Genomic DNA, 18,520 nt, shown 5'->3' with positions numbered 1-18,520 from the left:
GGTCTGGTCTTCCCATCTGTTTCAGAATTTTCCACAGTATATTGTGATCCACACAGTCAAAGGCTTTGGCATAGTCAATAAAGCAGAAATAGATGCTTTTCTGGAACTCTCTTGCTTTTCCATGACCCAGCAGATGTTGGGAATTTGATCTCTGGTTCCTCTGCCTTTTCTAAAACCAGCTTGAACATCTGGAAGTTCACGGTTCACGTATTGCTGAAGCCTGGCTTGGAGAATTTTGAGCATTACTTTACTAGCAGGTGAGATGAGTGCAATTGTGCGGTAGTTTGAGCATTCTTTGGCATTGCCTTTCTTTGGAATTGGAATGAAAACGGACCTTTTCCAGTCCTGTGGCCACTGCTGAGTTTTCCAAATCTGCTGGCATATTGAGTGCAGCACTTTCACAGCATCATCTTTCAGTTAGCATCTGCTAATCCCAAACTCCCAATCCACCCCTCCCACTCCCTGCACCTTGGCAACCACCAGTCTATGCTCTATGCCACTGATTTGGCTTCTGTTTCTTAGATTCATTTGTATCATATTTTCGATTCCACATACAAGTGATATCATACAAGTGGTATTTGTCTTTATCTTTCTGACTTACTTCATTTAGTATGATAATCTCTAGTTGCATCCATGTTGTTGCAAATGGCATTATTTTGTTCTTTTTTATGATTGAGTAGTACTTCATGGCATCACTTGGATGGCATCACTGACTCAGTGGACATGAGTTTGAGAAAACTCCAGGAGATAGTGAAGGACGGGGAAGACTGGTGTGCTGCAGTCCATGGGGTCACAAAGAGTCAGACACAACTTAGCGACAGTGCTTCATAGTATGTACGTACCGCACCTTCTTTACTCATTCATCTGTCAGTGGACGTTTAGGCTGTTCCCGTGTCTTGGCTACTGTGAATGGTGCTGCTATGAACATAGGAATGCATGTATCTTTTTGCATTATAGTTTTGTCTGGGTATATGCTCAGGAGTGGGATTGCTAGATCATATCATGGGCTTCCCTGCTGGCTCAGACAGTAAAGAACCTGCCTGCAATACAAAAGACCCAGGTTCGATCCTGGGTCAGAAAGATCCCCTGGAGAAGGAAATGGCAACCCACTCCAGTATTCTTGCCTGGGAAATCCCATGGACAGAGGAGCCTGGTGGGCCACAGTCCATAGGGTCCCAAACAGACACAACTGAGCGACTAACACTTTCAACTTTTGTGGTAATTCTATTTTTAGTTTTCTGAGGAACCTCCATACCATTTTTCACAGTGACTGCACAAGCTTACATTTCCATTAATGGTATAGGAGGGTTCCTTTCACCATTTGCTAGCATTTGTTACTTCTAGACTTAAAAAAATTTTTTTTTCAATTGTTTATTTGGCTGCACCAGGTCTTAGTAACAGAATGTGAATTCTTAGTTATGGCATGTGGGACCTAGTGCCCCAACCAGAGTTGAACCCTAGCACCCAGCACTGGGAGCATAGACTCTCAGCCACTGGACCACCAGGGAAGTCCCCACTTTTAAAGATGGCCATTCTGACCCTCATGAGTCAGTACCCTCCTCTTTGGATGACTGTAGGCTGTGTGGTAAGGAAGTATGAATCCTACAACTTTGTTCTGTTTTTCAAGATTTTTTTTTAACTATTCAGGATCTCTTGTGATTTCATTCAAATTTTAGAATGAATTTTTTTATTTCTGTACAAATTATCATTAGGATTTTGAAAGGGATCTCATTGAATCTGTGGATTGCTTTGGGCAGTTGACATCTTTTCATTATTATAGAAAGAACACAGTGTTATTTGCTTAGTCATGTCCAACTCTTTGCTACCACATGGACTGTAGCCCACCAGGCTTCTCTGTCCATGGGGTTCTCCAGGCAGGAATACTGGAGTGGGTAGCCATTCCCTTCTCCAGGGGATCTTCCCAACATAGAGACTGAACCTGGGTCTCCCTCATTGCAGGCAGATTCTTTACTATCTGAGCCACCAGGGAACCCTCACATGAGATCTACCCTCTTCACAAATTTTAAGTTTACAATATATTGTTGATTGTAGGTATATTGTTTTACAGCATATCTTTAGAGCTTATTCATCTTGCTTGACTGAAACTTTATACCCAATGAGCAACAACTCCTCACTTCCCTCTCCCCCAGTCAACAGTCATTCTGCTCTTTGATTCATGAATTTAACTATTTTAGATTCCTGACATCAGTGGAATTGGGCAGTATTTGTCATTCTGTGATTTTAGCCTATTTCACTTAGCATAACGTCCATCCATATTGCAGGCGTCGCATATTGAAGGTATTGACATCTTAACAATATTAAGTCTTATGATCCATGAACACATGATATCTTCCCACTTACTTCTTTAATTTCTTCCAGTAGCATTTTATAGTTTTCAGTGTGCAAGCCTTTACCATCTTGGTTAAGTTTATTCCTAAGTATTTTATTCTTTGTGATGCTGTTGTAGATAGAATTATTTTCTTAATTTCCTTTTCAGATTGTTCATTATTTTGTCTAGAAACACTAAACTGATTTTAAAATTTTTTCTCTCATCCTTATTTGTTTATTTTTAAACTATTTATTTATTTACATTAATTTACTTATTTGGTCTCAGTTGCAACACATGGCATCTTTAAGTTGCAGCTCTCAGACTCTTGGTTGTGGCAGGTAGGATCCAGTTCCCTGACTAGAGTTTGAACCCAGGTCCCCTGCATTGGCAGCAGAGTCACCAAAGAAAAGTTAAGTTATAGTCTATATACTGTGTGTAAAACAAAAGTGTGTAAGTAAAAGTGTACATTTTAAAAGTTCTACTGAAATACCTAAGTTTTTAAAAAATTATTCTTGATACTTAAAACAGAAAATTGCTGTTCTCTGGAATTCTTGGAAGATGAGACTTTGAGCTCTGAAATGTATGCTGTTTTTGGCCTCTTGTGTGAAAATCCTGTGGTCAAGGACGACAAGTTGATAACTGGGTGGAGAGGGAAAAAGAGTCAGCCAACTTCTGGCTAGATTTAGTTATTTTAGGATCCAAAGTTTATACTTAAGTTTATCTTAGGATCCTAAAATCTATGTTTAACTTGTTTATCTGTTTTTATACTTTTGTACTTCCTTTCTTTTCTTGTATAATTATTTTAAGAAAGAAAATAGAACCTTATATTTAGTGTCCTTAGGGAAAAATAGAAAATTTGTTTTTACCCATATTCAGGTAAAAGAAGGATCAGAGTATTCCTAAAGTCAGTATAGATAGGATTCATAAGATCCCAAGGAAAAAAGCAAAAACTCCAGATGGGAGAGCTGGGAACCCAACTCTCTCCCAGATGGGAGAGTTGTTTCACTTCCAAAATGTTATTTTCTTGTTATCTGAAGGATAACAAGGATCTATTTATTTAAAGATACAGCCAGGGACTTCCTTGGTAGTCCAGTGTTTAAGAATCCATCTTCCAGTACAGAGGATGTGGATTTGATCCCTGGTTGGGGAACTAAACCCATACCCCACAGCTACTGAAGCCTCACACTCTAGAGCCCTAGAGCCACAGCTAAAAAGAAGCCTGAGCACCGCAAAATAAGATCCCGCGTGTGCCACAACTAAACGTGAAGCAGCCGAATAAATAAATTTGTTTAAAAAGATACAGCCAAACTGTTATCAGATCAACCTAGTCTCTGAAGGTTCTAGATAGCTAGAATTTTTCTGCAGGGCTAATCATTTCCTTTTAAATATCCTCCAGATCAGGGTCCCTAACCTCTAGGATCTAATGCCTGATGATCTGAGGTGGAGCTGATGTAATAACAATAGAAATAAAATGTACAATGAATATAATGCTCTGGAATCACTCTGTAACCACAGCCACCACCCCATCCCCCGGGTCCATGGAAAGACTGTATTCCATGAGACTGGTCTCTGGTGCCAGAAAGGTTGGGAACCATCTTTTTATCTCCTGCTCCAAAAGGATAGTAATTTAAACATTTCTGTCTCGCTTATATATTACTGTTTAACAAACATTCCACAACTTAGTGGCTTACAACAATGACTGATTGTATCCAGTTTTGTGAGTTGACTAAGGGTTTTTTCGCAGTTCCAAAAGATGAGTTCTTGAAATGTTTTGAATAGGAGCATTGAGCATTGCTAGGTGAATTGTCTCCCAAGGAGATTACTTTGAAGGACTTCTCTTATTTGGTGGGACAGGGCTATTCTGCTTCTATTCAAAACATTTCCAGAACCCATCTTTTGGAACTGCAAAAAAAAAAAAACCCTTAGCCAGCTCACAAAACTGTGAAATATAATCAGTCATTGTTGTAAGCCACTAAGTTGTGGAATGTTTGTTATACAGTAATATGTACATGAGGCTGCAGATGGTGACTGCAGCCATGAAATTAAAAGACACTTACTCCTTGGAAGAAAAGTTATGACCAACCTAGATAGCATATTGAAAAGGAGAGACATTACTTTGCCGACTAAAGTCCGTCTAGTCAAGGCTATGGTTTTTCCTGTGGTCATGTATGGGTGTAAGAGTTGGACTGTGAAGAAAGCTGAGCACCGAAGAATGGATGCTTTTGAACTGTGGTGTTGGAGAAGACTCTTGAGAGTCCCTTGGACTGCAAGGAGATCCAACCAGTCCATTCTGAAGGAGATCAGCCCTGGGATTTCTTTGGAAGGAATGATGCTAAAGCTGAAACTCCAGTACTTTGGCCACCTCATGCGAAGAGTTGACTCATTGGAAAAGACTCTGATGCTGGGAGGGATTGGGGGCAGGAGGAGAAGGGGACGACCGAGGATGAGATGGCTGGATGGCATGACTGACTCGATGGACGTGAGTCTGAGTAAACTCCGGGAGTTGGTGATGGACAAGGAGGCCTGGCGTGCTGCAGTTCATGGGGTCGCAAAGAGTCGGACACAACTGAGTGACTGAACTGAACTGAACTGAACTGAACTGATACATGAGACAGCAATGTTTACATTACTGTTATTTGGAACAGCAGTCCCCAGTCTTTTACTCCTTAGATAGTGTAATGTCAAGTTGAGTTTATAGGCTGATTTATGTAATATGCTTAGCCTCACATCCAACACAGCAACTTGAAACATTATTAGTTTATTCATCCCTAATGATAGTGGTTGGAGAAGGGAGTCCTGGAAGCAGGACCACCTGCCCATTATGCATTGTGAGTCCTTTTGACAGCTAGGTGGTGGTGATAGATAGTTAACAAGGAGCACTAACAGCTCCTTGTTAAGCTATGGCTTTTTATTGGGTTGTTGAGAATATGTAGTAAAGAATAGAAATTTTCAAAATGTTTTTTTAGAGGGGAGATCTTTGTTCAAGTATATTCCACAGATAAGTGGACACAAAAAGGTAAAGGCTGAGCTGTTTTGGTTGAAAGCAAGGGGTTGGGAGAAGTAGAGTCTATCCTGTTCATCTCTCCTTCCTTTTCTCTCCATCCCATTCACTTCCCTTTCATTGTCATTGGAAGGGCTCTGTAAAGCACACTTTAAGCCAGTCACGGTGACTACTGAGTTTTGCCTACTGAGTCATGACTCCAAAATGGAAAGAGGTTGAAAGAAGTGAAGATCCTATCATCTTCAGCTGATCAACTGCCAGTAACCAATCATGGTTTGACAGAAATATAGCCAAAATATTTACTGCATACATACCTAAATTCCTATGTGAAATACTTAGCTTTAACTTAATGAGCTGTCTGGAACCAGGAATGAATTATAGATTCTTTTTACCCTTTGATCCAAGACCTATGCTAATTTGTCAACCTTTTTTAGTCCAAATCCAAGAAAATATTTTCTAATCATAACTTCTAGTTTATAGTATGGAAAAAGTTTGTTTTTAGAATATTTTATAATAATGTACATGCTTTAAATATATGTATATACGAGGATGAGATGGCTGGATGGCATGACTGACTCGATGGACGTGAGTCTGAGTGAACTCCGGGAGATGGTGATGGACAGGGAGGCCTGGCGTGCTGCGATTCATGGGGTCGCAAAGAGTCGGACACGACTGAGCGACTGAACTGAACTGAACTGAACTGATATACATTGAACACTGGATGGGCTCTGTACCTCCCTCCCTTTTCCTACTGTTAGCCTCTTTGCTTAATTTCCTCTAGATATGTGTTAATTCTTAAACTTGAGGCTGCATAAAAATCACTTGTCACTCCTGAAATTCTGATTCAGTAAGTCCAACCATTTACCAGTCTAATAAATTCCCAGGAGAGGCTGATTCTACTGGTCCATAGACTACACTTTGAGTAGAACTACTGTTAGACCCAAACTCTAGTCTCAGCTTCTGGATAAGCGGTTCTCAGATTTAATCAACATAAAGGTTTTTGTTTTGGTTTTGAAAGAATTGAAAAGACTCTAATGCATAAGACCCAGGAATCAAAGGCCAAATAGTGCCACTAAGAGTGTGATTTATGGCATATCATTTCCACACTGTGTTTTCTTCCTTAAGAGATTAGGTTTATAAACCTATTACTCATTTAAGATTAAGAGATTGTGGAGAATACAGTCCAAAGAAATGCTATTCACTGCTCAGATTTTAACCTAGAAAATGTTTAAACTCAACTGTGTTTTTATGGAGACAGACGAAATGAAGGATACTATGATATTTTCCTTTGAAACAAATAAATCTTGTCTGTTTTGTTTAAAAATATTTTCTGAGAAAGTGTTTGTCTCTTTCTGTAATTATAGGTGAAATATATTTTCACTGTTGAAAATCTAGAAAAATACAGACAAGTATAAAATGACAACATATCATTGAACAGTTTTTGGAAACCAAATTTTTAATAATTGGGTAACAAATCCATTGTTTGAATTTACCATAATTTACGTAACACAAATGTTAGACATTTGAGGTTTCTAAAAACAGCTTTCTCTTTTCTGAAAAATGTTCAGATTAATAACCTTATAAAAAAATCATTGATAATTTCTTTAGTATAGAATTCTGGAGGTGGAGTTAGAGGATTTGAATATTTTTAAGACTGGATATATATATAAATTTTCCCCCAACCTCAATATAAAGGTACCCAAATATGCTTTTATTGACAAAGTGTGAAAATGCCTGTTTTAGTTGTCTTCACCAGGATTAACTGTTACTATTTTGTTTGATAATTGATGAACAAAAGCAATATTTTAATAGTGTTTTAAATCTTATTGTATGCTTATTAGCTATATTCTGTTCCCTCTTCTATGGAATGTTTGCTCATATCCTGCCTATTTTCCTATTATGATCTTAGTTTCAAGGGAATAAGTCAGTCTCAGAAGGACAAATACTGCATGATTCCATTTGTATGAGGAATCTAAAATAGTCAAAGTCACAGACATAGGAAAAAGAATAGTGGTTGCCAGGAGCTGGGAGTGGGGGAAATGAGATGCTGTTCAACTGGTATAAAGTTTGAGTTATGCAAAACGAATAAGTTCTAGAGATCTGCTGTACATTATGCTATGGTTAGCAATATTGCCTGTATACTTTAAAATTTTTTAAGAGAATAGAAATATAAAAATTTGAGCGCCTAACTACTTCTCAAGGATGTTGCTTCATCGTTTAATTCCTCTCTTTCTAAATCTTTAATGTCAGTGGAGACAAAGTTACGAAAAAGAAAAGAAAGAGTAAAAGTGTATTTCCCAGAACTGAAGAAGAGTCTCCAAATCAAAAGGGCCCACTGAGTGCCCAGCACAACCAATAGAAATACCATACCCTAGGGGAACTCATCATGAAAATTTAGAACACTAGGGATATAGAGAAATTTTAAACCGGCGTTTTTTTTTTAAGTTACATACAAGCATCAGAAATCAGAATGGCACTGTACTCAACAAGGATGGAATCTAATTAGTAAGCAGTGAGCAGTGTCTTCAGATTCATGAGAGGAATTGATTTCTAACCTAGAGTTTTATGCTCAGCCAAATTATCAACTGTGAGAGTTTAAAATATATACTTTCAGATACTCATTACAGAAATATTCCTACTATGTATCCTTTCTTAGAAAGCTATTACAGAATATACTTCAGCAAAATGAGAATATAAACAAGAAAGAAGAAATCATGGGATCTAGGACATGGGAACACAGGGCAACTAAGAGAAGAGAGGCAAAGAAAATTCCTAGGATGAGGATAAAGAGATGTCCAGCATGACAGTGGTGTTGTAAACTGTAGAGGAGAGTCAGTTCAGAATGTATCAGGAGAGCAGAAAGTTCCAGGATTATGGTCCAGGAGAAAAAAAAAAGGAACTATGTTTGACCTTTTGGAAAATTAGATTGAGAGCAATTTTTACAGTTCTGCTAGAGAATTTGGGAAGAATTAGGGATAAATATAAAGAAGGCTGAGCGCCGAAGAATTGATGCTTTTGAACTGTGGTGTTGGAGAAGACTCTTGAGAGTCCCTTGGACTGCAAGGAGATCCAACCAGTCCATTCTGAAGGAGATCAACCCTGAGATTTCTTTGGAAGGAATGATGCTAAAGCTAAAACTCCAGTACTTTGGCCACCTCATGCGAAGAGTTGACTCATTGGAAAAGACTTTGATGCTGGGAAGGATTGGGGGAAGGAGAAGAAGGGGACAACCAAGGATGAGATGGCTGGATGGCATGACTGACTCGATGGACGCGAGTCTGAGTGAATTCTGGGAGTTGATCATGGACAGGGAGGCCTGGTGTGCTGTAATTCATGGGGTCGCAGAGTTGGACACGACTGAGCGACTGAACTGAACTGAACTGAACTGAAACTAAAGAGAGTCAAGTATTAAAGTTACAACCCATCATTTCATGGCAAACAGATGGGGAAGCAATGGAAACCATGACAGGCTTTATTTTCTCAGGCTCCAAAATCACTGCAGATGGTGACTGCAGCCATGAAATTAAAAGATGCCTGCTCCTTGGAAGAAAAGCTATGACCAATCTAGACAGCATTTTATAAACCAGAGACATTATTTTGCCTACAAAGGTCCATATAGTCAAAGCTATGATTTTTCCAGTAGTTACGTATGGATGTGAGAGCTGGACAGGAGAAAAGTGAGTAAGTGAGTGAGTGAGTGAAAGTTGCTCAGTTGTGTCCAGCTCTTTGCATCTCCACGGACAGCAAAAAAGGCTGAGCACCAAAGAATTGATGCCTTCAAACTGTGGTGCTGGAGAAGACTCTTGAGAGTCCCTTGGACCGCAAGGAGATCAAACCAGTCAATCCTAAAGAAAATCAACCCTGACTGTTCCTTAGAAGGACTGATGCTGAAACTGAAGCTCCAATACTTTGGTCACCTGATGCGAAGAGCTGACTTATGAGAAAAGACCCTGATGCTAGGAAGATTGAAGGCAAGAGAAGAAGGGGACAGAGGATGAGATGGTCAAATGGCATCACTGACTCAATGGACATGAGTTTGAGCAAACTCCGAGAGATCAAGGACAGGGAAGCCTGGCGTGCTGCAGTCCACGGGGTTGCAAAGAGTCGGACATGACTAAGTGACTGAGCAACAACAAATAGACTCTTATTTGCTATACCAAGTCATAGCAAACACTGGATATTAATTAAATCAGAAATTGTGAGGAAGGTGGATGTAAGGAAGTGAAAAAAGAATGTTTAAAATTAAGAAATAATTAAATATGCATGTGATTTATAAACATGAACATAAATGCCAGATGAGACAGCTAAAAGATTTGAAAGTAGTGGAAAATGACACAGAGATAGAAGGGGATTGGAGCTGTGGATTTCTACTATTCATCATAAGCTTTATAGTACAGTGAATACTGGAGTGGGTAGCCTTTTCCTTCTCTAGGGAATCTTCTCAACCCATGGATGTAACCCAGGTCTCCCAAATTGCAGGTGGATTCTTTACCAGCTGAGCCACAAGGGAAGCCCTTTCACATTTAACTTTGTAACCATGTGCATATATTTATTTGATACAGTCTTTATTTTTTAAAATAAATCCCCTGACACCATATCACCCTCTGGGTAGTAACTGTCTCAGTACTGTAACAGCCAGCCTTTGTTGACCACCCAACCAATCTGCTTGATTTTCCATTCACTTTTGCACCCTCTGGAGTCTAATTTCATTTCCACTAACCACTTTCCTGAAATTGTTTATGTCAAGATCATCATTGGACTCCTGGTTGCCAAATATGATGGACAGTTTGGATGACACTTTTTTCTTTCAGTTTTTCTAAGACACCAACCACTTTCTTGCCTCAGGGCTTTTCACACATGTCATTCCCTCTGCCTGGAATGTTGTCCCCACCTTTTCACCTGTTTAACTTCCTTTCAGCTAACCTTTCAAGGCTCAACATGTAATTTACAGAGAGGCCTTTACAATTTACCAGAAAGGCCTTCCCTGATCTCTTAATCACATCTATCATCAGTCTTAATCAGATCTTCTTAATACTCTGCACTTTATTTTCAAAACATTTATCACATTTCATAATTGTATTTTTATTTATGTGATTGTTTGCATTCCTCCACTAGATTGTAAGCTTCCTGAGGGCAGGGATAATATCTGTTTTGTTTAGCACTGTATTCCTAGCAATAGTCTATTCCTAGCCAATAGGAATCTTTAACCAAAGATTGAATAATAATCCTCGAAAGAGGTATTTCAGGAGGGCCTAGAAGTAGAGCACTGGTTTTAGGAATTAAAAGAGAGGATAGATTAGAGACGCTTTTCTATAGCAGAAGGTATGGGACTTGGATAGGGTCTCCTGGGGTACATGTTTGGAAATAATTAGACCTTTTAAAGAGAATCTTGTCAGCCCATTAAGTTATGTAGAGGACTCGCCTTTACTGTCTTCTGCTAACAGGTAATTCAGGTAGTCATGTACCTGTATTCATTGGGTAGGAAAATCTTGATTCATAGATAAATTGCATATTCACTCTGACTTTCTCTGTATATTATCTTGTGATGTTTCCTGGGATTGAGTCACTTTCCAGCTTCTAGGGGACAAAGAATAGAGCCATGAGGGTTAAAGACTTCGAGGTGGCATGCCTGTTGAAAGGCACTGGGTATGACAGTGACTAGATTCTCTGCTGTTAATTGGTAAATTGAACAGTAGTGCAGCCTCAGAAGGCAATGGGAAGGATTTAGAGTCAAGGAAAGAAGGCATTCCTGATTCACACTCATTATAATTATTTACTGAGCCTTCAGTTCAGTTCAGTCGCTCAGTCATGTCCGACTCTTTGCGACCCCATGAACCGCAGCACGCCAGGCCTCCCTGTCCATCACCAACTCCTGAAGTTCACCCAAACCCGTGTCCATTGAGTCAGTGATGCCATCCAGCCATCTCATCCTCTGTCGTCCCCTTCTCCTCCTGCCCTCAATCTTTCCCAGCATCAGGGTCTTTTCAAATGAGTCAGCTCTTCACATAAGGTGGCCAAAGTATTGGAGTTTCAGCTTCAACATCAGTCCTTCCAATGAACACCCAGGACTGATCTCCTTTAGGATGGATTGGTTGGATCTCCTTGCAGTCCAAGGGGCTCTCAAGAGTCTTCTCCAATATCATAATTCAAAAGCATCAATTTTTTGGCGCTCAGCTTTCTTCATTGTCCAATTCTCACATCCATACATGACCTCTGGAAAACCATAGCCTTGACTAGTCGGACCTTTGTTGACAAAGTAATGTCTCTGCTTTTTAATATTCTGTCTAGGTTGGACATAATTTTCCTTCCAAGGAGTTAACGTCTTTTAATTTCATGGCTGCAGTCACCATCTGTAGTGATTTTGGAGCCCAGAAAAATAAAGTCAGCCACTGTTTCCACTGTTTCCCCGTCTATTTGCCATGAAGTGATGGGACCGGATGCCATGATCTGTTTTCCAAATGTTGAGCATTAAGCCAACTTTTTCACTCTCCTCTTTCACTGTCATCAAGAGGCTCTTTAGTTCTTCACTTTCTGCCGTAAGGGTGGTGTCATCTGAGCTAAATGCCAATCACTGTTCCACATGTTTTCTATACCTTTTAACTTCCTCCAGCACCCTGTAAGAGGAGGTATTATTAGCCCCATGTACAGGTGAAGAAAGTGAGGGGAGTCAAATAATTTGCCTTTAGACTTTTTGATGATGGCCATTCTGACGTGCACTCACCTTCTCCTGCAAGAACACCAAAATCGCAACTAGCTGCCAAACAGCCATCAACAGGAGAATGTTGGATCCCACCAGAATTAGTCCTTAGGAGCAGAGTTATATACCAGCCGTTTCTTAGCTCCCTTCCAAGTGGCACAGTGGTAAAGAATCTGCTTGCCTATTCAGGAGACACAAGATACATGGGTTCGATCCCTGGGTTTGGAAGATCCCCTGGAGGAGTAAATGGCAACCACTCCAGTATTCTTGCCTGGAAAATTCCATGGACAGAAGAGCCTGGCAGGCTACAGTCCATGGGGTCACAAAGAGCTGGACATGACTAAGCATGTGCACAAGTCAAGGTCTATGTTGACCAGAAGGAAACAAAAGTGCTTGGCCTAAAGCTGGAGAGAGCAAATCAGAGTTCAGTTTCTTTATTGTAAATGAACAGCAGTTTCTTGGTTGAAGTGAGTTCTTATGCCTTAAACAAAGTGTTTAATGTAAATAGGGACTGAACTCCTGCAGAATAAATGGGAATAAAAATGGGGCTCAACTGAGAGCAAGTTATTGATAGATTCTAGTGACTACTTGGGAGAGGGCAATAGCAACCCACTCCAGCATTCTTGCCTGGAGAATCCCATGGATGGAGGAGCCTGGTGGGCTGCCATCTATGGAGTCGCACAGCATCGGACACAACTGAAGCAACTTAGCAGCAGTAGCAGTGACTACTTGAAAGGCCAGATTTTGTGGCAACACATAATTTTGGTTGCCAATTCAGCATAAACTGGTCCCTGATTCAATAAATATGCTAACTGCCTTCCATGGACAGAGACGGCTTTTATAGATTAACTGGGTATCCTTTGAATATAGCACATTCCAAAGGCCTACTTCATAGTTTGTGTGGTCATAATTATTTAGTTGTTTGTTTAGTCTCCCCAGGCGAACTTATAAGCACTATATGAAGGCCAGCCCCAGATCTGCTTTGTTCACGTAGTCTAGTGCCTTGAAATTCATAGATGGTTGGTTAATGTTTATTGGCTCATTCATCTAGTCCTTGGACAAGACTGGCATCTGAGGTTCTCAGGGCCACAAACAAATTCTATACATCTGCCCAAAGCAGGGGAGGAAGGCCTCCCAGAGCCTTGTGCTTCTGGGGTGAGCTATTAGAATTAGACTCCCTAGGTTCTGCCTCCTTTGGGTGGAGCCTCAAAGACTTGATGCCACTGGTTTTAGCAGTGGGGCTCCAGTTTCAGTAGTGGGGCTCATCTTTGTTCTGAGATGTTAACTGTAAACAAATTGTGCTATTTCCTGTCCCCTGGGGAACTCAAAGGGGCCACAGTTGAGGGGCAGCGAGAGCACAAGAGTTACAGTGTTCTCTGCTGGAACCTCCCCATTGCTACCCAGAGATGCCTCCAAGATAGGAGGCTAGCCAATCAGGAAATTCCAAACCCTTTTCCTGAACTCTAAACAGCTTGAGGAGTCTCTTCAGCTGGAGTTGGAAAAGCTCCCAGTGAGGAGAGCCGAGTCTTATGTAACTTTTATGGACTGACCGATTTTAGGAAAAAAACAAACAGTTCCTCAGCTAGTGCTGGACTTTTTGAGGCACATCCTGCATTCTTTCCTAGAGTCTCAGCAGCTCACAGAACAGAGCTGAAGACTGGAGAGGTTCAACGGGGACGGATGACAAGAGACAGAGAGGACATCTGTTGGGCGTTCTGGCTGGAATGTGCTATTTTGGTTTTCATGCTGCAGCTCCTACTAGCAGTGAAGGGTTGGGGTGCAGGGAGAGGAGCCGTACCTGGGGATACTCGCCCTGCACATTCCAAGGCCAGCCACTGTACCAGCTTTGTCCTCTCAGCACCCCGCATCCCACTAGGGAGGAGTAGAACTTAGTGAGTATAAGTACATCCACAATTGTAATGAACCAAATTCTGCTCTGGAAAAAGAAATTTTCCCAATTTAGTTTGGTAAAGATTCAGTTCCTCTTTAGTTCAGTTCAGTGAACATTTTAAACCATGTGCCAAACTCTAGGCTAGGTTCGGTTCAGTTCAGTCGCTCAGTCGTGTCCGACTCCCTGCGACCCCATGAATCGCAGCACACCAGGCCTCCCTGTCCATCACCAACTCCCGGAGTTCACTCAAACTCACGTCCATCAAGTCAGTGATGCCATCCAGGATAGGTTACATGACTGCAAAGATGAATAAGACCGTCTTTGTCCTTAACATGCAATCAAGGAGGAGAGAAAATGTATATAAACAGTTATAATATACTTCCTTGCCATATAGTCCTGTGTTTTTTATGTATTTCTTTTATTCTTAACTCTTATAAAGGTAACCATCAGTTTTATGTCTACTTGTGAACTTAGGGGCCTGCTAATTTATGACAAACAAAAATTTAAGAAAATCTGCCTTTTTCAGGTGTGACCATTATATTTCTAAATTATACATGAAATAGACAGGCACAACTTTCAAGAATATTCTTATATTAATTGTTCTTATTTCCATAATTTCCTCAAGCTGATACGAGGCATTTTAGAATTTTGAATGTAACTTGAATCTTTCAAAATAACGAATAGCTTTTCACTGAATTAGGATTTGCCTTAGACAAGTATTTGCCCTGTACCTTTTGCTTTTTCTCTCAAATGAAGTATTAGGCAAACATCTAGCACAGCAGTAGCTTGGTGGATTATTATTGTTGTTGTTTAGTTGCTAAGTTGTGTCTAACTCTTTGCCACCCCATGAACTGTAGCATGCCAGGCTTCCCTGTCCTTCACTATCCCCGGAGTTTGCTCAAACTCATGTCCATAGAGTCAGTGATGCCATCCAACCATCTCATCCCTTCTCCTCATGCCCTCAATCTTTCCCAACACCAGGGTCCTTTCCAATGAGTCAGCTCTTCACATCAGGTGAGATAATAAATATCACAAAGATAATAAGTAATGGCTACTGTCAATGTAAGTATTCTTCTTTAGCTACAAGTCATCCCCTTCCAGTCCATGCTGTGTGGTAAGCTAGTGAAAGTGCAAGTCGCTCAGTCATGTCCAACTCTTTGCGACCCCGTAGACTATACAGTCTGAGGAATTCTCTAGGCCAGAATACTGGAGTGGGTAGCCTGTCCCTTCTCCAGGGGATCTTCTCAACCCAGGGATCGAACCCCAGTTTTCCACACTGCAGGCAGATTCTTTACCAGCTGAGCCACAAGGGAAACCCAAGAATACTGAATTGGGTAGCCTATCCCTTCTCCAGCATAACTCTGGTAATTCCTGACTCTTTACACATTGTCCTTAGGTTGCTTTTATAGTAGTTTAAGCCTTGTTTACAAAGCTATTTTAGCTGTTAGTAATAGAGCCTAGATTTACAGCTCTATGTCTTTGCTCAAAATAAGCTCACCTCTCTCCTCATGCCTTTCATCCATATTTACTATATCCAAACTGATCCGACTGTTGATAATTCCCTTGCTATCTACAACCATACCACATATAGAAATGGGAGGGGTAGGTGAGAGAGAAGGCTTGAGACCCAGGTCAGTTCAAGTGTGGGTTTGGAACCTGAGGAACAGGAGAAGAAAGGAAAAAGGCCTGGTAGAGGCATGGGATAGTGTTATTAACTAGGAACAGAAAGATAGGGGCTGTGTGTGGCTCAGTCCTCACTCCAGAATGGTAATGCAATAAGCTAAATTCCACAGATGTTTTTGAAGCACTTTATATGAAGGGAATTAGCCAGTCTGTCAGCTCCAATACAAATAAACTCAGAATTCTTCTTTCACATTCCTCAGTGGCTCCTTACAGGGGAGCTGCCTCTGAAATATATGCAACAACCATGTGGGAAGAGGAAAGAGGATCCCTAGGCAGGCCCAGCAGAGTCAGAATTTTGAGAAACAGACTTTGAATAGAGAGGCCTTTAAAGTCCAGAATAGAAATCAGCAAATTATGGTCCATGCCAGAATAACTTTATATGGTTTTTACATTTACACTAAGAATGGTTTTTACATTTTTAAAGAATTGTTTTTTTAAAAAAGGAAGAAGGGAGTATATGGCAGAACTTTACAGCCACAAAGCATAAGGAGTAACTGTCTGGGCCTTTACAGACAGTGTTTGCTGAAAGGAGGGTTTCCTGAAAGCTCACCAGAAGCTGGAGGATGCAGGAAAATCTGTTTTGAACCCTAGGGTAGGCACTTGCAAAAAAAAAAGGTATCAGCATCAATGACAAATAAATTTCTATTTCTACTTTCCAAAAGTGCTGGGGACCTGGCAAACTAATGATTGCTGGGCCAGAAAGAGTGAAGCCTTGTATTGGGTTTAGAATACACTATTGCCTTTGTTCTAACAGAGCAGTGGAATATATCCTTTCATTGACACTGCTTTATCAGGGCTTTAGATGGAGCAAGTGGGTGAGTAGAGGCATTTCTTTCTGTTTGCATTTTTCTACTTTCTCTATTATACATTAGTGGAAATTAATAGCTTGTATCTAGGTAAGCAGATTCCTGACTGTTTCAACTGTTCCTCAAGCCAGTGGTGGGGATTATATCCCTGAAAGAAAAGAACTGTACCTCCAAGTACAAGCCAGGTTCACTTCCCAACATGGCCTCGTGACCTAGAAGAAGAAAAATACACAAGACCAGGCCTCTCTATTATATGCATGAGTGACAGTCATAGTTTTAAAATACTTTGGTCCAAAGAATTTATAGCATTTATATTTCTTGCTACTTATCTTTTATTGAAGTATAATTGATTTACAGTGTTTTAATTTCTGCTCTTCAACAAAGCGATTCAGTTTATATGCATATGTGTTTATATACAGTATGCTGTGCTGTGCTGTGCTGTGCTTAGTCACTCAGTCGTGTTCGACTCTTTGCGACCCCATGGGCCTGCCAGGCTCCTCTGTCCATGGGGATTCTCCAGGCAAGAATACCGGAGTGGGTTGTCATGCCCTCCTCCAGGGAATCTCCCCAACCCTGGGATTGAACTCAGGTCTCCCACACTGGAGGTGGATTCTTTACTATCTGAACCACGAGGGAAGCATAAGAATACTGAAATGGGTAGCCTATCCCTTCTCCAGGAGATCTTCCTGACTCAGGAATCGAAGCAGGGTCTCCTGCATTACAGGCAGATTCTTTACCAGCTGAGCTACCAGGGAAGCCCATATATATGTATATTCTTTTTTAAATATTCTTTTCCATTATGGGTTATCATAGGATATCAAGTATAGTTCTTTGTGCTATACAGGAGGACCTTGTTGTTTATGCATTCTATATATAAAAGCTTACATCTACTAACCCTGAAATTCTACTCCATTCCTCCTCCCCCTTACCCCCTTGGCAACCACCGATCTGTTCTCTACACATGTGATTCTGTTTCTGTTCATAGGTAGGTTTGTGTGTGTCATATTTTAGATTCCCAATATAAGTGATATCATATATTTGCCTTTCTCTTTCTGACTTACTTTACTTATATGATAATCTCAAGTTGTATTCTTACTACTTATTATTTGATTGTTCAAATATTTTCTTACCATCTCACCAAAAGGTGGATACAATTAGCTTCTTCTCTAAATGGTAAACCTAGAACTTGGAGAGGACAGGTACCCTGCCCCAAGATGACCCAGCAAGTCAAAGAAAAAGCCAAGAATGAAAGCAGTGTTCCTATCCGGGCATCCTGCCACTATCCTAGGCATGAGTAGCTTCCAGATGGAGCTGAGATCAAACCACATATCTTGAGTCATCAAATCTGGTTGATTCTGAGGCTGCATTGTTGTTCTGATGACCAGGTAGATAAGCCTTGAATGGCAGGAGAAAAAATGTACTGAATGGGTGGTTCACCAGCCTACCTTCCTACTCCTCAAGATGTTGCTATGTTGTGTCTCTGACGATGGCTATGAGTCAGCCTTAGGCAGGAAGATGATGGAGTCACTGTTATTGTGCGCTTGGCTACTGCTTTCTTTGCACTTCAGCATTCCTACCTGGTGCGTGGTACATTTTTGTCATTCCACAGCAGTCTGCTGTGCACATGACCCTTCAGTAGCCCAGACCCATCTATTTACATCAGCTGTCCAGCTGCCAGCCTCCTCACCTCCCTGTCTGCCAGATGGGACTAGATGAAATCTGTGTTAGGACCGCCTTTCGGGGATATCCACAGAGTCCCAGGTTCTGTGTTCAAAGTATAAGGTCCCTGGAACTCCACCTCTATGCCTTGGGGGAGAAGGAGGCTTTCACAAAAGATTTTTCTAGGCACTGACTCCTGGCCGGATGAGAGCTGGTTTCTTGGTATTTCTATCCCATTGTGTCATTTCTAGGAAAGAAGCTCTAGCCAAATGATTTTTCAAGGGATTCAATATACCTGCTGAAAATGCTGTGCAAATCAAATAATGACCAGCCTAACCATCCTTTCTTTGAAATATCCTATAAAACCTTCCCAGGTGGGGTTTTTCTTTTTTTGCACAAGGTCAGCACTCATAGCACTAATCTGGGACTTGTGACTGATGAGGCGGAGCTTCTG

General features: G+C 40.8%; 1 protein-coding gene across 7 annotated transcripts in view; it reads left to right on the top strand.

Moving 5' to 3' along the window:
- RUSC2 (RUN and SH3 domain containing 2) overlaps nt 1-18,520 on the top strand; it is a 63,220-nt gene that overhangs the window by 6,255 nt on the left and 38,445 nt on the right. The window lies entirely within an intron of this gene.

The sequence above is a fragment of the Ovis aries genome, chromosome 2 (genome assembly GCF_016772045.2).
Source record: "Ovis aries strain OAR_USU_Benz2616 breed Rambouillet chromosome 2, ARS-UI_Ramb_v3.0, whole genome shotgun sequence".
Taxonomy (NCBI): Eukaryota; Metazoa; Chordata; class Mammalia; order Artiodactyla; family Bovidae; genus Ovis; species Ovis aries.
The sequence above is the reverse complement of the archived record's forward strand: the minus strand, read 5'-3'. Positions and strand labels throughout refer to the sequence as shown.